Genomic DNA, 15,880 nt, shown 5'->3' with positions numbered 1-15,880 from the left:
GCCAGGTGCACTCACTATGGGCCAGGTGCACCCACTATGGCCAGGTGCACCACTATGGGCCAGGTGTACTCACTATGGGCCAGGTGCACCCACTATGGCCAGGTGCACCACTATGGGCCAGGTGCACCCACTATGGGCCACGTGCATCCACTATGGGCCAGGTGCATCCACTATGGACCAGGTGCACCCACTATGGCCAGGTGCACCCACTATGGGCCAGGTGCATCCACTATGGGCCAGGTGCACTCACTATGGGCCAGGTGCACCCACTATGGGCCAGGTGCACCCACTATGGACCAGGTGCATCCTAGGAGCTGTGGATACAAAACTGAACCAAACAGAGTCTCTGCCCTCAGGCACTTCCATTCAGGGTTCACTGGGGGAAGGACCATGTCACAGGCACAAATGTGCACGCATAGACCGCACCACCTTCATCAGCACAGGGTCCATATGCCGTGCCTCAGTTCCTCCTCAGGTGAGCTGAGAAAATACCACCTCACACCTGGTAGCCTCACTGCAAATACATGCTCAGAACAGTCCTGACACTTAATGTGATGTAAGTGCTGACAATTGTGAGTTTCTGGGGGACCCTGTGTGAGCCCACGCCCCTCCGGTTTCAGGAGTTCCATCTGCAAAATGGACAAACTGGACCTCAGCTCCCTTCTGGATCCCAAACTCTTGTAGAGATCCAGCCTCTTCCTCTTGGGCTCTGCCTACTCCCCCTGCCCCCCTCCCCGCCCCCACCCCATCCCCGGTGAGCACAGAGGCCCAGCATCTCTCTCCTGCAGGTGCCTGGTCCCGGGTGGAGGAGACAGTGAAGAGCTTTAGGACTGTGTTTTGTTCGTGGCTCTGCTGTGACTGGCAGTGTGGGGAGGAGGATGCTGCCCTGAGGGGCTGCCAGCTGCCTCTGCCTGGGTAACGTTGAGCAGAAAACATAATGGTATTTTCATCATTAAAGGGAAACACAGAATGCGCGGCGGGTACCACTGCAGAGCATCAGGTTTCCTCTCCTCCTGGCTGGGGGGCAGCTCACCAGGGGCTGGAGGGAGCTTGCTGTCCTGGGGACACACATAGGCCTCCCCTCTCTGCCCTCCCCACCCCCTCCGCCCCAGGCTCAGGCACACAGCAGGGGCTGCAGAGCCTGGAGGCAGGCCTCTCCAGATGGAAGACAGGAGTCTGCAAATTAAAGTCCTTCCCCACTCCCTCTGGGGCTGGAAGGGATGGCGCCTCTGAGGCTACAGGAGGCCACTGGGATCAGCAGGAGATTCCTCCCGGAAAAAAAGGATGCTGTGCAGTGCCCAGGAGCTCTAGGCCTGTGCTGTGCCCAGGATGCCTGCTTCCTCCCCTGGCTCTGCAGCAGCTCAATACTGTGCACCCAGAGCTGACACGGACACAGGCTGTGTCCTAACTCTGCACCAGCTTCCCCTGGCACCTGCACAACCATCAAGCCTGGCTCCTTTCCTGACTGGCCCGCTGCAGGTTCTGGACTCCCTGTGGTGAGTGGCTACTTCAGCCTGGGTGGTTCTGCCCAGCCTGAACTCTCCCAAATAATGCCGGTGCACAGACTGGAGCCCCAAATAATGCCCCCCCCCCCCCGAGCCTGTGCCAGGTGACACCTCCCAGACCATCACTGTGGGTGTGTCTGACACACCTCTCCATTCATTCACCTCAGGTTCTGTTCTCTAAGGGACCTACCTGTGCCAGGCCCCGCCCCCGCCAGGAGCAAGCACACAGGCAGGAAGGCAGAACATGTCCCCTGGGAGCTCTCTGATGTCTTTCTTTGTTCATCAGAGGTCCCAGTCCCACTGAGGTGTCAAAGAGTGACAAGGCCCCTGGGAAAGGGTATCCCTGAGATCCAGGATGGAATGTGGTGGAGGTGTGGGCACTGAGAGAAGCAGACACCACTGGTGCCAATGGCATGGAGGAGCCCCTGGGAGCCTCCTCTGTCCACTCAGAGAGTAAAAGTGATGGAGAGAAAGCTCAGGGTGTGGGGCAGGGCCCAGGGAGACTCAGAGCTCACTGACAAGGTCCCCAACACGCCAACCACGGCATAGGTGACAGGTCTCAGCTGCAATGAGCAGGGATGTTTTCACTTGCAGAGGATGCTGGGAAACAGCTCTGTTGAAACCCGGGCCTCGGCCAGGGCACCACAGCCTCCCATCTTCCAGCACCCGTCCCCTAGGGACACACGACCATGGAGATTTTCATTATGCTACTCATCATGCATACCCATCAGACACTGCAGCAGCAGGCAGGTGTCAGGCACCCAGAGCCCCACCCTGCTCGTGGAACCCAGAGAGGCACACAAATACCTACAGAGAAGAAAACAGGCATCTAAGGATGCCCATGCACGTGCACGCACGCGCACACACACACACACACACACACGTGCATGCACAAGGCAGTGCCACATGTAGGCACATACCACACCCAGTATGCCTTTCCGCCCGCCTAGCCACCTGCAGGGACTCTGCCATGCATGGACTTGCACTCATGTGGACATGAGTCCAGAGACCTGGTCATTCAAACACATACATGCATGTACATACACACACAGGCACACATGCACACACACACACACACACACTCTCCATTTCCAGGCGAGGTGCTGCTTTGGCCTGGATGCGTGCTACAGGCATGCCCTCTTCAGCTCTAGCATGAGAGAAGGGACCGTCCCAGGAGGCAGTCCCATGCTGGGCAGCGAGCTTCCTAGGCTCCTAGGTGACTGCCTTTCCATGAGATGCAGGCCATGAATTTTCTGATTAGGAAACCTGAGCCCGGAGAGGAGCATGGCAGTGGGGGTCACTGGGATGCAGCAGGCAGTGCTGGCTGGAAGGAGGAATGACGCGGGTAGCAGGCAGATGGGTGGGCGGAGGCGCTGCAGGCACAGCTGCTTTGGAGAGACTGTCAGAGTGTTCTAGCAGCATCGGCAGAGTGTTAGCCTCCGGCTATGGACCCGGCCTCGGCCAGCAGCCCAGGGCCAGCAGTGTGTCCTCACTGTCCAACCAGGAGACTGTCCACCACCCAGGCTACCAGGGGGACCCTGCACAACTTGAAGAAAGTGAGATGCTAAAAAGAAAATTTAAAAAATCAACGCAAAATTTAAAAAATAAAGAGACTTCCTCTAGCTCTGTATCCACCAGGCCTATCCCAAGTCTGACCACACCTTGCTTCCTTCCACAGGTGAGGGCGGCCCTGATACCCTGGGCCTCTTCACTCCAGCCGGAATGCGAGATGCCCGGAGGGCTGGGCCCCCACTGCCCTCTCTGCCCGGGAGGAGTCCCCTAGGTCCCTGTGGACACAACAGGAGCGATTACTCCCCAAACCACAAAACCACGTGTCCATGTTTCCCTCGAGGGTGTCTGACACCAAAGTTCCCTGTAGACAGAGGCAGGGCTGCAAATGAGCAGATGCCGGGGTCAGTCCCTATCCTGCCACTGAGATGACGCAATGGCAGCCAACCATGACCAAAGCATGCAATTGGGTCTCACGCCTCTAGAGCCCTTGCCAGCACCAAACCTGGGATTTTCTCCATCAATCCCGAATGGCGGGCCTTCAGCTATTGCCAGGCACACAGAAAAGACCACACACGTGTGCCCCTCCAATGAGTGGACAGCTCCCTGGCTTATTAGGTCCCTGCCCATCAGCACAGAGCCCAGAAGGACAACTGTCCCTCTCACTCAGCTTCTCTGTCTATCCCAGTCCCATACATCCTTTCTGGATGAAGCCATGGGCACCTGCATAGGATAGACACATACACCTATGTGTATATACCCCTCTCAGAAACGATTAGCTAGTTTTTTGGCAGCTGAGTCATATTCTTGGCTCCCATTCAGCTTCTGGTCCATGCACACCCAGGTGTTTGCACATCTGTATCCCCCCACTCCCACTTCTGGCTCCCACCCTCCGAGCTCAGCTGTCCCTCTCCCTGCCTCCCTCCACTCACCAAGAGACATGAGCTGTGGGAAACAGCCTGGGAGTTTTCGCCGTGTTTATAAATCTCTTAAGCTCTACCCGGTGTTTTTTCAGCTCGAAGCCTAGCGGAGTGTTGCTGTTTTCACAGAGAAAATCAAAGGACGGGGATTATAATTACGGGCCAGGTCCTGAGCGGGAAGCAGCTGCAGGCGCGGGGGCTTCCCTGCTTGGGCGTCTATTGTGTCAGTGAAGAGCCTCATCCTAGAGGCATGCCCAGCCTGGGGCTTGGCTGCTGCCCGTCTCTTCATTTCTTGTTCTTGTAGAATGCCGGGATACCGCCGAGCGCCACCTGTTCTTGCCTTTGGTGTGGCAAATGCCTGTAGCCAGGTTCTAAATGCTCAGCTTATAAGCCACAGAGGGACTTGGGCCTGGCATGCCCACCCTGTCCTAGTCACATCCTGAGGAAGCACCCTGCTGGGCCCAGCTTCCTTCCAGGGACTGGCACGGGCACCACCACCATCCCTACCCAGAGATGCTGAGCCATGCGGGGCCTCTCATGTGAGAGTAAGCCTGGAAGTGCCTATCCAATCGGGCCAGCTGGGAGAAAAAAAGGAGAGAGGGAATGAGGGGGAGTGGGGGAGAGATAGCGAGAGAGAGAGAGAGAGAGAGGAGAGGAAGGGGGTGGGGAAGAAGGGAGGGAGAGAGGGAGAGAACACTAGCTCCTGGTCTGAGCTCAGAGCCTCCTCCCTGCCAGCACAGCGACCCGCCTGACCCACAGAAGTCTGCAGAGGTCCACCCACCCCCGCTAATGCCAGACCTGAAAGTCCCACCTGAGGCGGGCTTGTTTAGACTGTTCTGGGTTTTTATTTAGCACAAAGTTTAAGCATCAACTCAAAGCTGCAATAAACCCCCAGGCCTGGCGTTCCTGTGGCTGAGCTTCTGCCTGGCTTTGAGTAAACAGCCATCAGCCATATACAATCCTTGTTTCCCTGCAGGGTCACACAGCCCTGCGCAAGCCCGGACCTCCCCCTCCCAGGCCCCGCTTCGGAGCGGCTCAGCCGGGGATGTCATTTGCTCCAGTGCCCTCCTGTGACAGGTGAGAAGAAGAAAACTGTTCCCACTCACACCAGGGCGGGAGCAACAGCCACCTGCATTTTCCTGCTGCGGACAAAGGGTCCTGGCCAGAGAGAGCGAGTCCCCGCTCAGCGCTGGCCCCACGGGTGACCACATGCACGTTGCCCTCTCTCTCTCTTTGAACCTCAAACCTGCATCTTTATAATAAAGGGGAGAGAGCAAGAGGTTACAGGGCCCTCTGACGCCGTGACGAGATAGGCTATGTTAACTGAGTAAGTACTGCAGCAGGGGCAGGATAGGACAGTGGTTAGAAGCACAGTGTCGTCCATTCAAATCCTGCTCTCCTATTTACGAGTAGGGCAAGTCCCTCCTCGGGTCTGAGCCAGAATGCCTGCGCTGGAAATCGGGGAAAATGTTGTGGGATCAAAGTAACTCACTCATGTCAAGTGCCCCGCACACAGCCCAGCACCTAATCAATGCTTCCTAAATGGTATTATTTTCTCCTTTTGGAAATTGACCAGATAGCAAGGAGCCCTGTCCTCTCATTTTGGAGAGCCCTGGGGGTTGGAGCACAGATGCAGGTGGGGGTCACTGGGTGGGGCTGGACACTGGAGTGCTGTGGCCAGAAAGACCACTCACTTGCTTCTCACAGAGCCTGGCGGCCCCAGGCTCACTGGGCTGCAACGCCACCCTGCCGTTGGCAAAGAAGGGCGAGAGCACAAGCTACCTTTCTTGAAGGCACAGTGACTGAGTAACTTGTATTCTCCTGTCTCCCCCATCCCTGCGCTGGGGCAACCCACTTAACAGGCTCTGCCTTGATTGGCGTGGAGGTGAGATGGGGGGACAGGAAGGGCAAGAAAAGAAGACACACAGGAGTGGCCCTAGGAGGAGGGGGAGGGTGGTCAGGAAAGTGTGTGTGTGTGTGGGGGGGGGAGGCAGAGAGGGAGAGGACAGTGAGAGAGGGAGGAGAAGAAAGAGAAGGTAAGAGGTAGAACAGGATACAGGAAAGGGATGGACAAGGAGGAGTGGAGGGCACGGGGAGGAAGTGAGGCCAGAACTTGGGTGTCTTGCTCTGAAATGGTAACTCGGGCACAATCCCAAAAGGCTGCAAGCTTCCTCTGGCCTACGAGTGGGGCCTATGAATGGAGAGGCATTCTAAAATGTGGCTCCATGAGGGCAGGACTACATTTTACTACTGCTTTTTCCTTTCTCCCTTTTCACTCAGTGTTCTATCTTCAGGTCTGAGCATCGTGCCTGCCCAAGAAAGCATTCAGTGACTACTCATCGATGAGAGTAGTTCAGTGCAGAGACCAGCAGTGGGCGGGAGCCCAGTGCTCTATGGGGCCTGCCCTGCAGCCCGGGCTTGCTGGGGTGGCGGCTCCCAGAGCCCAGTGGCTGTGTTTGAGGATGGTAGCTCATCTGGGGAGACTGGGCTGAGACAGGAGAGGGGAAGGGAGGTCAGAGTGACAGCCCAGTGGGCGGGTGACCATGTTTTGCTGGCAGGCTGGATGGCACAGAGACAGGGCCCTGACTGCACTGGGCATACAGCGCTCATGTGTCTACTCGGTCTTAAAGGCCCTGCATGGTCCGGAGGGTGCGTGCCAAAGCCTGTGGGTCACACTCACCCTTCCTTGGGAAGAAGGTGATATGATTCACCCAAGTGACCTACTGGTACCGACCCCAAGTGTCCCTGCAGCCTCTATAAACCCCAGTGCTAGCCCCTGACTCATTAGGGACAGGAGTGAGTAACGTGGCCCAAGTCCATAACCACTGCCTGGACTTGGGGGTTGGGGAGCCCAGGGGAGCCCCTGAGGATGTGCCCTCATTGGCTTGGCCAACGCTGGTGATACAGAGCAGGGGCACTCCCTGGCTGGGAGTCCAATTCAAACCCCAGCCCAGCAGCTGCCAAGCCACATGACTCGAGCCACTCAGTGAGCAGAGCTGACGTGTGTTAGCATTTACTCTGCTCCAGGCACTGTGCTGTTTTGTTTTTCTTATGCATTCACTGTCATAGGTGGTGGTTACTACTGTGATCCTATGTGTCAGATGAGGAAACTGAGGCAAATAAGGGAAAAGTAACAGGCGCAGAATCAAAGAGTAAGTGGTAGAGTCAGGATTTGAACTTGAGCAACCAGCCTCCACAGCCCTGGTTCTTAACCTTTACAACACCTGCTTAACTTCTCCGAGCCTCAGTTTCCCCATTTGCCCAACAAGGCTTATAACTCTTCCTAGAGTTACTGAGAAGATTTGCATTTATTTGATAAAGCAGGCATCCAATCATCCACAGCTGTTATATTATACTGACGTAAGAATGTATTTTTATTGTTAAAAAAAATGGCGACAAAGCAATCCTGACTAAGGTCAGTAAATGGCCCAAAACTATGGTGACTCTCCTGCCCCATAATACCTCTGCTACCTAATACACTGGTTAGCTTACCCGTCTTCTTGCCCCTGTTCTGAGCACCCTTTGTTCTCCTCCAGGCCCACTCTCCAGCCTTCTCCACCCTTCTGCTTAGGGCAAGGCCAATAGGGAAGACCAGCAGGAGATGGGAGAGAGGGGTTTAAGTTATTGATCCCCGCCCCCAGCTCTCTCCCTGTAGGTCTGGCTGTGACCTTTAAGCAAAAGTGACAGCTCCCTTTGGGCAGCCCAGGTTTCAGGAGCAACCCCTCCCTTCACCCCTCAAGTTCAGGGTTGGTAACAACCCCTGGTGTTAGGATTTCCATGGTATTGCATTATCCCTGTGGCTTCCGATGCTATGTCTGCACCTTGGCAAAGAGTCGCTTTTTAAGGAACCCATTTGAGTGCCATCTGTTTCCTGATGGGACCCTGGCCTTCTCAATTAGATGAAGACAGAAAGCACAGAGATCTGACAGACTTTGGGTCACGTCTTGTTCTAATACTTACCAGTCATGTGACCCAGTAAGAACTTCAGTTTTCTCATATGTTTTTACATGGGAGTAAAATTAGGGAGTAAAAATAATACCTGTATTATAGGTTATTTGATCCAATGCATAGAGCAGGACAGTAAAAGATAGCCATCAGCATTATTAGCATCATATTTCTATCAGGAGCATGTATGGCTGTCTTCCCTAAAGCCTTTGATTTTGGTTTGGGGAGCTACATGGTTCTGGAAAGTTGACCCCCAGTTCCCGCTCCCCAGCTCCAATCAGTGCATTGAATCTCAGAGGCCATGGTGATAGGTTATGAGAGGAGCATACAATCCAATCAGAGTGTGACTCAGAACTCCTCCCAAGACTCTTCTCCCCGCCTCGGTGGCCTGATCCATGGGCCTGCAGCCTGCACCTGCCACAGCCATCTTGCTACCATGAGGATAAAGCCAACTCACAGAGGTTAGGGAGATGAGGCCAAACTGGTGAGTCCATGCCTGCAATCCACACCAGTGTTACACAAGCCAATAATGCTCATTTTTGGAAGTCAGATCAAACCGGGTTTTTGTCACCTTATGATCAATTGCATGTAGTGGATTGAGACTTTGGTACCAGAGGTGGGATGTTGAAGTATTTGACCCTACAATGTCAGGTGGGGCAGACACACCGAGCCAAACGAGGAAGATGTTGGCATCCAGGGCCACCGAGAACTGCGCCCTGCCCAGCCCTGGGGCATGGACACTCTGGCCAACAGAGATGTGTATCTTTACAAGACAACTTTCTAGCAAGTGGCAGAAAAGTGAGTTGAGAAAGGGGACAGTTTTCCCAATTGGCACAGTGATATCAACTGGACAAGCAGCAGGGCTGTGGCTCCCAGCCGGCAAGTTGGCAACACCTGATATAGAACAGCAAGGAGGGTGGTTATTGCGCTGCCTCTGGACTGACCATGTGCCCAGAGGCTATGGCAGGTAAGAAAAATCTAGGACGTTGCAATACACTACTTCCTGTGGCCTTCAATAAAAAGTAAGGTCCTAAAAGACAACCTTTGGTTCAAGGTGGCCTGTTGAGAGTAGAGAAAAAAGAAAACACGGCTTTGCTAGGAGTTGTAGCCCAGCCGCCGCTGGCCTGTAATCCAAATTTCCTGACATTATTGTCCCCTGGAGCCTGGCAGGCATGGAGAAGTGAGGCTGCTGTTCGTGAGCACAGGTAGGTGGCGGGAACCACAGTGAAGTATAGGATGAGGTCAGTTGAAAGCCTGAGTCCTGAACCATATGCACACATCCCTTGAAATCAACTCCCCTCCTGGCAATGAGGACAATCCCTTCTGGTGTAAGGATGCAGCCGGGGTGGAGCCAGTGAGCAGAGAGCAGGCTTGAGGTGCCTCGTATCCCAAAGCAAAAGCCCCAGGAGACACAGTGTGGAAGCCGGAGTGATAGAACTAAGGGCTGGGGAATGAGCAGAGGACGGTCTGTTGCTAGGAGACAATCTCAGACTCCAGACTGACTCAGCAATATCTCTTGGCTGCTGTTATTGGCACATGGTATCGACTGGGAGGTAAACAGACTGAAAATCTGAGGTCTTCCGAGAGACCTACACTGTCAAGCCTGGCCTTTCATTGCTCAAACCCTCGGGCAAGGCCCACATTCCCAGCCTCATCCCATAGGAGGCAACTGCTAAAGTGGCACCAAAGGGAAGTTCTCCGTGATGGCCATCTCAGAGGGGGCATGGAGGAGAGGGGACAAGGGAAAGCCTCCCACTCCAGACTGGCTAACCAAGGAGGCTATGCGCTTGCAGAATAAATGCTACGGACCACAGATCAGCCACCTCACACAGCTTTCCAGTTTTACTACTTTCCAAGGCTATGTTTTTGTTTGCTTGACTTTTTAATGTTTTTTTATTTCTGCAATTATCATAGTCTCTCTCCACCAGTGCATAGTGGGTGTGTTGAGGCGTGGCTTCCCATTTAACAAATTAGAGTCTGAAACATCCGTTTCATCTAAAAGAGATGAAGAGGACTCACTGCACCAAGAGGAGCTGGACGGGGAGCTGGAAGCAGTAGCTGGGCGGACCTCACAACGCTTGCATGGGGTGAGTGCATTGCATGTAGGTGGAGTGCTCTTGAAGGTGTACCTGCAGTACAAGAGTATGTGTTGCAGCCAAAGAGGGGGACTGCAGTGGGCATTAGCAGTTGCTTTCCAAGGATCCACCATAAAAGCTTCCAATATTGCCCTGGCCGGTTTGCTCAGTGGTCAGAACATGGGCCCATGGATCGAAGGGTCACGGGTTGTATTCCTAGTCAAGGCAGGTACCTTGGTTGCAGGTTCCCCAGCCCTGGTAAGGGCGTGTGTGGGAGGCAACCAATTGATGTGTTCTTCCCACATTGATGTTGCTCTCTCTCTCTGCCCCCCTTCCCTCTCTTTCTTCTCTCTCTCTCTCCCTCTTTCCTCCCTCTACTCTCTCTAGAAATCAATGGGAAAAAATATCCTTGGGTGAGAATTTTAAAATAAAATAATTCCCAATGTCCATGTAGGACCCCTGTGGGCCTGGGGAAGCTGATGCACTCTCCAGCTCCAGGCTGTGCACGTTATGACACTAGACAAGTTAGTGATGGTTCTTGACTCAAGCCACAAAGACTGGTTCTGGAGGAACTTGTGATCCACGTCAGTCCATTCAGAGTGACTCCCAGGGACAAAGCACTGCGTACAGGTAGTCACAGAGGCTGTCTGCAGGCCAGGCACTGTTCCAGGCACTGGTGGGCACTGCAGTGAACTACAGAAGAATGGTCTCTGCCCTCCAGAAAACCAATTCCTTCAAGGAAGCATGGAATGGGGATATGTGGGGCCAGGAAGGAGTCAGCAGAGGAGGATGAAGCCAGCACAAAGGTCGGCACACCAAGAGCCATTGAGAAAGGGCGCGTAGGCCTGCTCGCGCTGCTCCTGAAGTCCACATCCCTGTGCGACTTTCCACAGGCGCCAACCAGCAAATGCCCTCAATTGTCTTACCTACTTTCCATTGGGTTTCTATTACTTTACTTAAAAGATACGATGTGCGTGTGTCAATTGATTCACTTCTTTGGATTCCATCATAGCACTTAACCCACTGGCAGGGGCACAGACAACGACTGGCAGATATGCATCCAATGAATAAACAAACGGAACCATGAAACATGTGGGTAGAAGTGGCTGCGGAAGACAGATGCCAGGACAGGACGCTGGAGGCCACAATGTGAAGACTGGACACAGCAGTAGCCCCAGCAATGCAGGGTGACTGGAGACTGAGCAGAACATCTGCATAAGGCCAGTAGAATGTTTTATACAAAAACTAGAGGCCCGGTGCACGAAATTCATGCACCAGTGGGGTCCCTTGGCCTGGCCTGTGGGATTGGGCCGAAACCAGCTCTCTGACATCCCCTGAAGGGTCCCAGATTGTGAGAGGGCACAGGACAGGCGGAGGGATCCCACTGGTGCATGATCGGGGCTGGGGAAGGATGCAGGAAGTTGGCCAGCCAGGGAGGGACTGCAGGAGGGCTCCAGTACATATCCAGCCATCTTGCTCAGTCCTGATTGGCCAGACCCCAGCAGCAAGCTAACTTACCGGTCGAAGCATCTGCCCCCTGGTGGTCAGTGCATGTCATAGTGGCTGGAGACTGAACAGAGCATCTGCATAAGGCCAGTAGAATGTTTTATACAAAAATAACTCTGACCAGCTCTCACATGCAGGTGATGGAATTAATAGAAAGATAAGATAGATCAGAGCTGCAGAGGCATGTTCTAGTCCAGTGGTCAGCAAACTCATTAGTCAACAGAGCCAAATATCAACAGTACAATGATTGAAATTTCTTTTGAGAGCCAAATTTTTTTTAACTTAAACTATATAGGTAGGTACATTGTTATTAACTTAATTAGGGTACTCCTAAGGCTTAGGAAGAGCCACACTCAAGGGGCCAAAGAGCCGCATGTGGCTCTCGAGCCGCAGTTTGCCGACCACGGTTCTAGTCCATCAGGTGCAATCCTCCCACTCAGCCAATGAGGAAGCCAAAGCCAATGGAAAGGACAAGACCCACCCCAGTGGCACAGGTGCAACAATCCATTGACACAGCGGGGGGCACACCAGTACCCACACCTGTCCCCCACGTGGGGCCACGTGGTTTTGTTCCATCCTGAGAGCAGAGGTTCTCCAAGTTGGTGTTCATCTTGAAACATGCAAATGATTGGGGATCCCATCCAGACTCAAGGAATCAGAATCAGAAACTCTGATGGAGACCCACACCCCCTTTCCTAAGTCCCCAGGTGACGCTGATGTATGCTGGAGCTTGAGAACCACTCTTCCGGAACAGTGGCTCTCACGTGGGAATGTGCATACACATTACCTGAGCCCATTCACATGCAGCAGGTGTGGGGTCGGGTCCCAGAAGTTTCTTTTCCAGTTAGTTCCCAGGTTTGAGAAACAAAGCGTACTATAGTCAACACTGTCTTATATCTGGCCCCATCGTGGAAATGGGACCTTCTTACCGAGGTAGCTGAGCAGACACCATCACGTGCGTCTTGAAAAAGTGAAATCCCAGAGAAGTGCCCACCATGTTAAAGGAGGTGTGTTTATAGCTGAAAGCATTAGGCAATTCGAATAGAAAGCATGGGTCGCTAGAGTCTCAAACCTGTTTCTCTTTTCTCTCTCACTTAAAACATTTTTTTCGTTATAAAACCAGTATTGTTAAATGAGGTTTTAGAAAGGAAAGGAAGAAAAAACACTCATACTCTAATCGCCCTCGCCCGGAAACTAATTTTTTATATTTGCATAATCCTTCCAGTCTTTGAAAAAATAAAAACAAACCCAGCTCCCATCAGGTACTGTGGGGTTGTCTTAACCAGAGTAATTTTGTCCTGGAGTGCTCTCATCCTATCCTCGTTCATCTTAATCAGCGGAAACCCCACACTTAATCATGCCATTAACACACTCAGCTACTCAACAAGTTAGTTAGTTCTAACTTGGCCGTGGGCCCTGGGTGCTGTTGTTCAGGGACCCAGATGAGCCCTTGGCCTCCCATAGCCTCAGGCAGGCCTTTCCTCTCAGAGAACCCCTCAGGTTTGCAGACAATGACTCTCAAACCCTCTCTCCCCACCTGCCCACAGGAGCCCCTCCACTCACTGACCCCTCCATGCCCACCACCTGGGAACCAGAGCTTCCTCACTGGCAAGCTTTCCAAGAGGGAGGGCAATGGTCTGTGATAGACAGAAGCAACAGGGGGCATTTTCCAGAGTAGATGGCACAGAAGCCACGGTCAGATCACCTCAGTTTGGAGGCTTCTGCCCAAGGGCCTCCTGAGGGTCTTTTCTCCCGGGGCCCCCAAAACGCTGTCTCCCCTAGATTCCACCCAGGAGTGAGCTAGAATATGGAGGGATGGGATAGATGGATGGGTGGGTGGATGAATGGGGCAGAAGAGGGTGTGAACGGATGGAGAGAGACACAAATGGACAAACTGATAGGAAGCAGAAAGGTCCCAAGGAAATAGGGAGTTAATTTTATTCTTCTTGACTGTTTCCCCCGCCCCCACCTCGACCAAAAAACAAATTAATTCAAGGTAAAATGAATCCAACAACTGCTCAGCTCTTTAGAATGCCACTTTGTAATTTGGTTGTCAAATCATAATCACAGCTTCATACCAACACTGACTGTTGAGGCTAAAATGGGCCCCTTGTACAGATGAGCAAACTGAGGCCCTAGAACTTCAGAGGATTGGCTCAAAGTCTCAAACACTGCTTGTTCTTTCTACTGTTTGTTTTCCAGCCTCTCTCTTTCCCTCTCCCCTCTCCCCGGTCCCCTTCTCTCTGAAAAACCACTCTTGTCCAGACTCTCACCTATAAATCATCCATCTTTCCTCTCTGCCCCCAGCCGGTTTCTTGGTTAAAAATTACCCCACAGCAAATCAGCCTAGGAGCACAGCGGTTGCCACAGTGAAAGCAGGAGGTGAAGCCGACGTTCTGCGTCTAACAAAGCCATTTTCAATGATGCAGAATTAATTATAGCATATAGAAGAGCCTTTCCCCTGCGTGCTGGTGGGAAGTTCTTCCTGCCATCTAACACAGCTCCATCCTCTCTGGACAGCTGATTAAGTAATTGCCCCATTCTCCTTTCCCCGACAGCAGAGGCATTGTGTCTGCCAGCTTCAGAGAAGCCAGTGTAAGCAGAAGCCCCCCACCCTGCCTGTTCGCCGCCCCCGACCCTGCCTGCTCACCCCCCCACCCTGCCTGCTCAACCCCCCACCCTGCCTTCTCGCCCCCTCCCCGCCTGCTCGTCCACACTGGGTGGGGGAGAGGTCAGGCCGGAGATGAGCTCACCCACAGCGAAGGAGAGAGGACCCTGCACCTCTCTCCCCTCCACACGTGAAACCCAGCCCGAAGGGTGCAGGAAACCTTTCTAAGAATATTGATCACAGAGGGAGGGTGGCTGGGCCCCATCCGGGAGGGAGGGCAGAGCCAGATGCTCCCCAATCAGAGCCCCTGGCCGGCCAGGGCCCCGGGCGCAGGGAGGGGCTGCGGCTCCTGCACTGTCACCCGTTTCCCCAGCCTGTTTCTCTCTGGCCTGGCCTCCCAAGGGCTTCAGAAGCCGCCTCTCACAGGGAGCCTCTGGCACTGAATAGATGAGTGTCAGGGGTTCTGGTCCAGCCTTCTCCACCCCGACTCCAAATCCCCACCACTGAGCAACCCTGCCCCCACACACCTCCCTGAGGGGCATCTAGTGTGGATGGCTTTACTATGGGACCTCTTCCTTCATTGCCTGCAGCTATGTCATCTCAGGCTGGAGCTCCCTGAGAACAAGGGACACCATGAAATCAGGAAAACATTAACACCGCATTGAGAATGTGCCCTGTTCCAGGCTCTGCGCCCAGCATGTTCTGGGCACCATGACCCCCTCGCTGTCACAGCCCTGATTTCCTCAGGCCCCACCCCCCACCCACCTGGGCCCTGGAGAAGGCCCGCCAGCTGGTGGCTCTAAAGTTGCCTCAGTGGCTCTAACTCAGGGTCTGGGGAGCCTGGGAGGGACCACAGGCATCAGAGGGCTCTCCCAGGCCCCCCCCCCCCCAGGCTCCGCCCCCTGCACTGGCCCCGCTGCATGGCCAGGGACACAGCCCACAGGGACCTGGACCTGTCTGGACTCAGGCCCTGTCTGGGTCCCCAGCCCTCCCCTCCCCCCCCCCCCCCCCCAGGGCAGGAGCCCTTCTGCCCCAAAGGATGAATGTGATTCAAAACTGTGTGAAGGTGCAGAGCAGTGAGGACAGCGGATGGGGGCCACCTGCACTCCTGAAAAGGCCAGGGAGGGGAGGTAGAGGGACAGCTGGAGTGTGGTCATTCTCCCAGGACACTGGCCCACGCCCTGCTTCCGCGGGACTTCCACACGTAGTCATTCAGGGGCCACACTGCTGGTCCCCAGGATGGTAACTTATTCCAGGTGAGCATGCAGGTGGTGGGTACAGGGTCACACTGCTAGTGGTGCAGAGGGAACTCAAAACTGCTCTCTCTCTCTCTCTCTCTCTCTCACACACACACACACACACACACACTCACACTCACTCGCACACCTACTAATGCTCAGTTCCTTGGACTTCTTTCCCCTGAGTGACCCCAAACTTGGCCCACCCCAGGAATTCCTGGGGCCCTGGCTACCAATGCTTAGATCTCCTAAGATACAGAGCCAGCTGAAGGCATTCTTCAATCTTGCTTGGGCCATGTCACCTCAGACTGAGAGCTCCTTGAGAAGGAGAGATGTAATAAGACCCAGAATCATAATCAATAGGCAACCGCCAGGTGCCTCCCTGGGAGCCCCTCCCCCTTCAGTACACCTCACAGCCCCGCTGCCATCAGGCCACCCCCCCACCTCTGTGAGGGACCCCAGCCTAGCACCCCTGCAGGACTTGGGGTGGGGAGGCTGTGAGCTCATGACAGAGGTGCCACACTATTCACCAGATGCTCCTTCACTGCGAGGCGAGGCCTCATGGGCCCAGCAC

The 15,880-nt window shown here is 54.1% G+C and overlaps 1 protein-coding gene across 1 annotated transcript in view; it reads right to left on the bottom strand.

Annotated features, from left to right (window-relative positions):
- The window catches only part of LRFN2 (leucine rich repeat and fibronectin type III domain containing 2), a 185,137-nt gene that overhangs the window by 141,285 nt on the left and 27,972 nt on the right, over positions 1–15,880 (bottom strand). The window lies entirely within an intron of this gene.

The sequence above is a fragment of the Myotis yumanensis genome, unplaced genomic scaffold, assembly GCF_028538775.1.
Source record: "Myotis yumanensis isolate MYYU_CA2020_CCGP unplaced genomic scaffold, mMyoYum1.0.hap1 SCAF_6, whole genome shotgun sequence".
NCBI classification, from domain to species: domain Eukaryota; kingdom Metazoa; phylum Chordata; class Mammalia; order Chiroptera; family Vespertilionidae; genus Myotis; species Myotis yumanensis.
This window is presented reverse-complemented; position numbering and strand designations above follow the sequence as displayed.